The sequence below is a fragment of the Hyaena hyaena genome, unplaced genomic scaffold (assembly GCF_003009895.1).
Source record: "Hyaena hyaena isolate Hyena2069 unplaced genomic scaffold, ASM300989v1 scaffold_1139, whole genome shotgun sequence".
Classification (NCBI taxonomy): domain Eukaryota; kingdom Metazoa; phylum Chordata; class Mammalia; order Carnivora; family Hyaenidae; genus Hyaena; species Hyaena hyaena.
This window is the reverse complement of record NW_024081773.1, coordinates 313,132-323,074: the sequence shown is the minus strand read 5'-3', so window position 1 is coordinate 323,074 and position 9,943 is coordinate 313,132.

Genomic DNA, 9,943 nt, shown 5'->3' with positions numbered 1-9,943 from the left:
CAAGAGAAACCGCAGGATAATATTTTAATATATTTTGAAAGAAAACACAGATACATGCACACATAGGCGCACACACATACACACCTGCAGGTATACACTGGCATTTTGTCTCAGAAATCCAGCATGGTTTGGCACATCACTGTGTGGGAGTAAGATGATCTGTGAGTTTTAGCATCATTTATGGGGGCGGGGGGAGGTGAGGGGAAATGAAGCTTGTATAATTACCTCTTTTTCAAAAGACATTTCTTGATACTACAAGGTCTGTGATTTTAGAGGCTATTTTCTCAGTAAGGCTCAGTACTAATCAATGATTCAGTAGGTAAGGTGTTTTACGTAGTTCTTTAAAAATATTTCTATGATTCACTAATATTTCTGTGTAATTTTTACCCTCAGTATAGGTAGCATCCAACAAAATGGAATAAAAGGCATAGACATCAAGAGCCTGTATGCTGTAGGAAATCTACTTTAACCAGGGATATCATCTCCCTTCATTGTGTGACTTATAGGTGGCTGCATGTTACAGCTTCTTCTTCTTCTTTTTTTTTTCAATTTTGTAAATGTTTTTCACCTATTTCTGAGAGACAGAGAAAGAGAGAAAGTGAGAGAGAGAGAGAGAGAGAGAGAGAGAGACGGAGGGAGAGAGTATGAGCAGGGTAGGGTCAGAGAGAGAGGGAGAAAGAGAATCCAAAGCAGGCTCTAGGCTCTGAGCTGTCAGCACAGAGCCCGATGCAGGGCTCGAACTCACAAACCATGAGATCATGACCTGAACTGAAATTAGACGCTTAACTGACTGAGCCACCCAGGCGCCCCGATGTTACAACTGCTTCTGAAGGGAGAAGATGACTTTGTGTGCTGTACAGCTGAGTAAACAGATTCATAGTGTCCGCTTAGCAAATGGTAAGGTGAATGACACTGTTAATGATGCTCTAAGCTCTTCATGGCTTTTTTGAACTTAGTCCCAACGACCATGTAAAGTACCTGCAGGCCTCACCAGCAGGTCAGGAGTCTTTTCTTTCCCCCATGCTTAATTAAATGAAACATAGAGAGGGCTGAGTTATCAGGAAGCATCAGAATTAAACCCAGATATTTTTCTGGTTTTTAAAACGGTTAAAATACCCTGTCGCCTAATAATCATCTGTTTTGTCAATGAAAAATGAGGCATATAATAAGTCTTGTACCCAACTGTCCAATTCTGCCTCATTGTATGCAATAGAAGTTCTTTCCTGCATACAATTTTAAAATTAGAAAAACTTAACAGAAGTTGTTTATGTCTCAGAAAAAAAAAGATTTTAAAAAATACTTGTTTTTGAAAAGTTTCAAACAACCTAAGAAATGATACTTGATTAGAATTTTGTAGAATCTACATAAACAAGCTATGACATTTCTCTTCTCTACATTCCCAGGGTTAGGACAGAAAAGACAAAAGAATTTGCATTTAATGTTTATAAACCTACAACTTGTCAAGCCTACTATAAGACCCTGTCATATTCCCACTGTCAAAGTATGTTAGAACTATCTCTTTATGATTCTCGGGTTTCCATGGAAAGTCTGACATCTTCTGTCTAAATGCCTGGACAAGAATTTCCACAGGGGTGCTGTCATAAAACTCGAGGGTTTTTATTTCCTTTTTTTTTTTTTTTTTTTTTAGTTCTCTTAGTCTCTTTATAAAGTTCTCACTCATTTAGGGATTCCGAAGTCCACAGGATTTCAGCGTGTGGACTTGGTTGCATGGGTAGAAGCCAACTATTGGAGGGAACATTAACTGTAAGTTAGTGCAGCAGCAGCAAACCAGAAGTAAAAGTCCTTGTTTGACCCAAGTTACTGTCATTTTCAAGGCCCCTCCCTCAGAGAAGACAAACAAACAAAAAACAAAAACTGAAAAGTCCAAACAAACAAAACCCAAGACAACTCTGAAAAACATGGCAGGCCTCATAATGGTTCATTGGGGCTTTTCCCCCACCTGCTGTCTTGAAGAAGGAGCAAGAATGACCAGGCCTCACCAGCAGGTTAGGAGTCTCTCTCCACCCGTTACATTGATCTCTGGTCTGAGTAAGGAGGCCCCAAAGGCTTCCACTAGTTCCTATCAGGTGTGCGGACTGACAGTTCTTATGATAGAACAAAATGGGAAAGCAAAGGTGAGGGAAACAGGACAGGAGATGTGCTTCTGCCTTAGTGTCCTGCCCTCGTGCACATGACTGAGTGCCCACAGCCAGCAGCCTGGAGGCACTCTCGTTTCTCTCCATGGGAAATAAATACACAATCAACCTTCATTTAACATTTAACATCTTGGGGAAAATACACAAAGAGAGTGAGTACATGAGTAGAAATATCACCCCATTTTCCCCCATGAAAATGTTATGTTTTGATCTTTTAATTAAAAATATCCTATTTAAACAATTTAAATATTCTTCATGCCTGCTAAGATCCTAACCTCAGCCATCTTGCCTAATCAGCAAATATTACTGGTACATTCACTGGTATCATTAGTATGTTCCATTTTTGTGTGCCAAAATATGAAATTAATCAAAGACACAGGCTTGGTCATAGTACACTAAATGTACAAAACATAAAGCACCACCATATTCTCTGTAATACATTCACTAAGCTTACAGCCTGTTCTTACAACCTCTAACTTTAAATGATTTAGTGTAAGTCTACCGTGCCTTCAGATTATCATTTTTTCAGGGCACTCACAGCTTTTAAATAAAAATTCTATGCCATCCAGAGTATCCCATTCCAGTAAAACATTGCCTGATGCCTTCCGATAGAGTTAGTAATTCTGTCTGTATACTCTACATTATTGTTTAAAATCTTTACCCCTTACACAGTAGAGAACTTTTTAGATTTGTAGCAGAGGAACCTAGCAACGGACCAGATTTCCTTATCACAGACCAAACAAGTTGACCGAACAAGTCTATAGGTCCGATATCTGGGAACTTTCAACCAGCTTTAGACTGTTTTATGAAAACTCTTCCTGACATTAAGATAGTTTAATACAAGTATTATTAATCACATCAGTGCTAATTCTGTTCAACATACACATAAAATGGTAAATGTGTGAGAAGAATATAAAATGTCAAGACACAACTAAAACAAGGAAATTTGGAGTGGGATTAGCTACCGAAAGGAAATAATTTGTAGATCTAATGAAGCACTTTACCAAATCACAAAGGAAGGTGTAAAACAAACTTTGGTTTATACTTAAAAACAAAATTGCTATGCTGGGGTGAAAACTTCAAGTAAACAGTGAGTCATAATTCTCAACTGTATCATATAAGAAGGATATAATAAAATAATACTAAATATATATATCATTCAATAATCACGCTGAATGTAAATAGACTAAATGTTTGACTCAAAAGGCAGAGTATCAGGATGGATAAAAAAAGAAAAAAGAAAAAAACAAGATCCATCTATAAGCTGCCTATAAGAGACTCATTTTAAACCTAAAGAGACCTGCAGATTGAAAGTGAGGGGATGGAGACACATCTATCATGCTAATGGATATCATAAGAAAGTTGGAATAACCATGGGCATATCAGACAAACTAGACTTTAATGTTTATTTATTTTGAGAGAGAGAGAGAGAGAGAATCTCAAGCAGGCTCCATGCTGTCAGTGCAGAGCCCCTGACATGAGGCTCTAAAACATCAACTGTGAGATCATCACCTGGGCTGAAACCAACAGTCAGATGCATAATGGACTGAGCCACCCAGGCATCCCTGACAAACTAGACTTTAAAACAAAGACTGTAACAAGAGACAAAGAGGGCATCATATAGTAATTATAAAAGTGAAAACAACATTCATGCTCTTCAACCACACCTTTGTCTCACGTATAAAGGTCAAAGCTGACAGAAGACAGAGATAAACTGGATGGGAAAAGAAGAGGAAGGACCAGGTATATTAAAAGAAGAATTCCCAAGGGGAAAAAAGGAAGGAAGGAAGGAAGGAAGGAAAGAAAAGAAAAGAAAAGAAAAGAAAAGAAAAGAAAAGAAAAGAAAAGAAAAGAAAAGAAAAGAAAAGAAAAGAAAAGAAAAGGAAAGGAAACCTGTTTGGTAAAGAAAACCAAGGGAAAGATGTTCAAATAGCTGGACCACCCACGAAGTCACTAATGGATAGGAAAAAGTCAGTCTATCAAACATGCATAGATCACAAGCAAAATTAACACATAGAAGTAGTTTTGTGGGAGTTTTTGTATTTTATTTTTTATTATTATGCTTCTATGTTTCTCTGCCTCCAACCACCACTGCCCTCACTTTCCCTGGCTTGTAGCAATAACTCTTTCCTCAACAGTTATTCTTTGACACCAGTTTCTTATACTAGAAAGTTTAGAGAAGTCAGAAAAATTTTTTTTTAAAATAACTAAAGTAAAAAAAAAGAATAAAGGCAAGAATAATGATGTCTTTAGATAAAAGCAATTAAAAGAATATGTTGCCTGCAGAATTTTGTTTCAAAAAAATTAGAGGTGATTATTTGGGCTGAAGGGAAATGAAAATCATAGAGAGACTCTGATCTTTAGGGAATAATGAAGAGCATAAAACTTGCAGACATCCAGGTAAATACAAAGGACTATTTCCTCTAAGTACATATGAAACCCTAGATCATATTTAAAACAAGCTATGTTAATGTTTTATGGGATGTTTTAACATATATAGATGCAATTCTTCTGAAATCTAAAGCATTAAAAGTGAGGTGGAGGATAAATGGACTTAAACCATTGTAATGGTCGACATTTTACTTTCAGTAAAGCAATATTCACTGTAAATACATTGAGAATCTAAGAATGCATATTGTAACAAAATAGATTTTAAGCATGTCGAGAAACATCTTTTAAAAAATCCGCAGTAAAAATGAGTGAGCCATTAAAAGGTCCTCACTTCCCCATCTGCTAAATCATAAACGATAGGATAACCCACACCCGGGAAGGCAGATATAAAGTAAGTATATGATCGTCTCCCCTCCCTAGGAAATGTAATTAATACAAGCATTCCTTTCTACTGAACTTGGAAGCCGACTCAGGAGTTTAGACACAGCTCTCTACAGAAACACAAGCAATCAGTAGGAGTTGTCTCTTGAAATGAAAGCTATTTGCCCTTCCTACTGAAAATACTACGAAGACTCAAATTGTACTTCTGAACGTGCCAGGAGCCAGGCCCCAAGTACACATACGGGGGTACACGTGGTGCAGGGAATGGCAGTCAGGACATGTATCATGGCAGCATATGGCCAGACTGCCCATTCACCTCTGGATGACAGAGGTTCTCCAGCCAGAGGGCGATGTCTGTACAAGCAATGTCGTTGACATGGCTCTAGGGCTTTCTGAAAGAGCCACTACTCAGTCTGAAAGTGCTACAGTGTCTGTTGAGTCCACGAGGCAGAGTACAAATATTTATAATGGCTTTCAAATGTTTGTTCAAGAAACACTGGAGTAAATGCTTCCTTTTTCATAAACTGTCAAACAACAGATGGTAACATCCAATAATCCCAAACTGGGCAATGCTCGAACCAGTGACTCAAAGATGACCCATTAAAAATAATTTACTAGCCTCCTGAGTCTTGCTCTTAAAAGTCTCTTCCTTCTGCTAAATTTGCGATATTGTATTCTTTAGTGTTAATTATTTTTTCCCCTGAATTCTGCAAGATAGACAGACAAAAAGCAATTTTCAACAGAGGGTCATTTAAATCCAATACATTTCATTCCTTTTCCTCTCCATTGGGAGCATAGTCTTGATTTTCAACACGGAAGACCTGGCAGAAAGCAACAGCATCTTATTAAATTGCCTGCTGGGCTTATTGAACCTTTAAAATTATTATAGAGCTAATCGCCACTCTTATTTGGTTGGCAAAGACAACAGACAGTTATTGTATCTACCATGTTCCAAGTTGTCTGAACGTAGGGCTCGACAGTGTATGAGAAACCAGATTTCAACACAGGTGATTTGGGATGGGGAATTCAAGCAAGCCCCCTGCCGGGGATGTAAGAAGCTTCCCTATGAATCAGTCACATTTCCTCCAAATACACTGACGTTTAAGAACGCATATACGTATGCATACATTTGTAACCCTGGATGGCTTGTTTGGAAACTTTTTCTTTGCTCTGGATATTTTACGAATATTGTGGCTTTGGTGATCAACAAGCACTGACACTGATGCTTTTTGATTGAATATCAACTTGTTTTTTTCAGGGAAGCCAAGTTTTAGATATAGTTCTGAGTAAAATATTTAGTACATTAGAAGCATTAAGATATCCTGCTTTGAACCCATGTTACCTGTTCATGGAGTGTGAGGAAGATTGTAGCAAGTCACAGTAGTGTGCCTTTGACAAGACTTAGGGAAAGACGAAGTCACCTTCCCAGGGGTGCTAGAAACAGGGAAAGCCAGAGCCAGGATGGGAATTTAGGATCTTGATAACCTGTACAGCCAAGCTTATTAGTTCATTCTAATTCACCTTATGAGTTCCGAAGATTTCATTGTACTTGACTTACATTCTCACATTTAGCAATAGGCTTAACTTCTACTTAACACTTAACAGATTTTAGTTGGACAAAAACTTTGCTTTTCAAGTTGTAACTTAATTATTCCATCAGATCTCACTGATGTTACACAAGATAGTTGTGTGTGCCTGTGTGTGTATGTACGTGTGTGTGCACATGCACACTTGTATTTCTCTCTGCCTCAAGACAATTTAGTCTTTAGTGGGACTGTTGGTGATAATGTCTTTTATATCCTTTCCAGCTGTTTATTTAAACATGAGTTATCCTAAAAATATGTTCATGCAATTATTTCATTCAATATTCTCTCTGGTATCTACTTAAACAAATAATTATTTTCAGTAGCTCCTACGTACCAGACACATTGCTGTGTGAGGACATACAAAACATTAAACAATATGCGATATACTGAAACTTACATCCTAACAGTAGAGACAGAAATTAAACAGAACCATGATGTTGGATATAACATATGCTACAGGGAAAATACAGTAGGGCAAAGGAACAGAGAGGGATCCCAAAGGGGTCAGGGAAGTCCTCTCTCAGATGAGGATTTAAGCAGAGACCTAAATTCCATGATCCTGGTGCAGAAAGCCTCTGTGTGGGACAACTTCCAAGTGCAAAAGGCCCAAGCTTATGTGAACTTGGCACGTCTGAAAAGCTGCTGGGAGCTGGGGTATCATATGAAAGCTTGAGCACAGGGAAGAGGGAAAGGAGATCGGATTTCGAGGTCTGGTGTTTGTACACAGGCCTTGTAGATAAAGACCTGGATTTTACTACAGGGATGATGGGTAGGTGTTGGAAAGCTTTCCAAGAATTATACTGCCTGGTCTGCAGTGAAGAGAAAGTACGAGTGAACGATACTGGGAAAGCAATAGTGGTAAAATGAACAGAGAGAGATCTGTTATGAGGTCAGTTTGGGGCCTAGATTCTCACCTTAAAGCTCTAATTACAGAACTGTAAATGATGATGATGATGATGATGATGATGATGATGATACCACCAGGAAAAAAGTATGCTGGAAGAAGCAAATGTTGATTGAGTCGCTGATGCTTTGCACTGTCCTAAGTGTAACATGGTATGCAATTACTCTATGATACCAGGAATTGGGTAGTATTGTTAGACCCCTTATTTGGCAAGAAGTTTGAAGTTCACAGACAGTTAATACCTTGCCTGAAGTTGAACATCTAGCAAGTGGTGGGGCCAGGAACTGAATTTAGCCGACCCAGCCTAAATTCAGTTTCTGTTGCCAGTTCAAAAGCCCTGCACTGAAGGATGCAGAATGGTATGTGTGTGTCTCCTCACCAGCTTTGAGCTCTCAGATGCAAAAGGACGCTATGCACCAGTTGAGCTGTGGTTAATAAGCGCCCCCTTTCACTTGAAAGTGTCCAGCTTGATCCTAAATGATATGCCCATTGCGTCTGAAGCTCCCAGCGCCTGTTACTGCTGTCGGTTCCCCATGACCCTGCCTAGAGACCCAGTACAAATGTCAGTGCGCCTCTGAGAGTGGGGAGATGTCTCTATTTGGAAATATCTCTCAGTTCCTTCGCTCAGGCATCTGCAGTGCCTCACAGAAGAAGGTTTGCAGAGAGAGTGTTGTATCAGATTTACCCAGACCACCTACTTCTTTTAAAAATTTTTAAATGTTTTTAATTTATTTCAGAGAGAGAGAGAGACAGCATGAGCAGGGGAAGGTCAAAGAGAGAGAGAGAGACAGAATCTGAAACAGGCTCCAGGCTATGAGCTGTCAGCATAGAGGCCGACACAGGGCTCAAAGCCATGAACCATGAGATCATGACCTGAGCCAAAGTCGGACGCTTAACCGACTGACCCACCCAGGCGCCCCTCAGACCACCTACTTCTGTTACCTCAACACTGACATCTGTCTGCTTCTCAATTATAATAATCCTTATTACCCCAGAACAATTGTTCAAACAGGAAGCTATGCCAAACATCTCAACACACACATAAAAATATTCTCTAATCACAGGGGGGAATACAGCAAATGAATTGTCTGCTTTTCCTCAACTTCTAGAATCTCACAAAAGGAACAGGAAAGCACAGGATAGAGCAGCTAAAAAAAGTTCGTGTAATTATATACAAATAGGAAATAATGTGCGTATCTTAGCAAAGGGTGATCGCCCTTATGGGAAATTAATTTATTCTTGAAACACGTACACTATCACCATGCTTATGTACCCAGTAATTAATTTAATAAATTCTAATAAATATAATCACCTACAGAAGCACTTCTGTTTGAATTCCTGAAATCAGAAATTTAGGATAAAAGATAACTGTAATATATTTTTTTGATTCCTAAGCTAAAAAAATATTTATATGTGACTTTTTCATGTCCTTAATATTTCATTTTTTGCGATACTTATGAGAGCATAAAATAAAAGAACAAAGTTATTAGAATGATAACAAAAACATATGCAACAGTTGAAATAACTTGTGCCATTAAAATTTCAAATTCATTTCAAAAGAAATACCAACCTCTTGAAAATATCAAGAAGGGATAATGCTGGATGATTTTTAAATTTTATTACTGTTTATTTATTTTTGAGAGAAAAGAAAGAGACAGAGTACGAGCAAGGGAGGGGCAGAAAGACAGGGAGACACAGAATCCAAAGCAGACTCCAGGGCTCGAACCCACCAACTGTAAGATAATGACCTGAGCTGAAGTCAGACGCTTAACCGACTGAGCCACCCAGGCGCCCCCATACTGGATGGTCTTTAAACAGTCACATTTTGTCCCATATTATAAGTGTCTTTAAAACATGGCACCTGCTCATGTGTGGGAGTCATTGACAGCTTGTTCTGAGTGGAGGTTTCCTTGACTCACAGCTCCGACTGTCAATGCCAGTGTGACCTGGGTAAGGTAGCCTCAGAATCGAACTGGCATTCTGTGAACACCATGTCATAACCAAAAGCTCAGTCACACAAGAGAAAAATGCAAGAGAGAAATGAGCCAGAATTCCACATGTCAATGGGTACATTTTCACTTCTGGGCAGAGATTACATCGGAAAGAGAAGTGTAATTAAATTCTTCAGTTTGAAGAGTTTAGGGGTTCTTTGATCATAAAACATTTGGTTTATTAAGTGGTCAATGGGATGTAGTATTTCACTAGACCCATTAACAGAGAAAAGACAAAAAGACACAGACAGATTCTAGTCAAAGACAGACACATGGACTTCCCTTGGCTGGGGAAAAACAAAACCCAAAACACAGTTACCTAGTGCACAAACTGAAATGTACATACTTATATGTTCAGTTAGCTGGATTTTCCTTGGCAATATTCTTATTCTGGAAATATGTACTTATTTTTTATAGACAATTTTTTAGTGCTCTTGAAGCATCTACATATCAAAAGCTCTGTTATGTTCCCACTCTCTAACCTGATGCCAAAGTGGGATCATGAAAAACCTCTCCACACAGCTGATGTTCCCG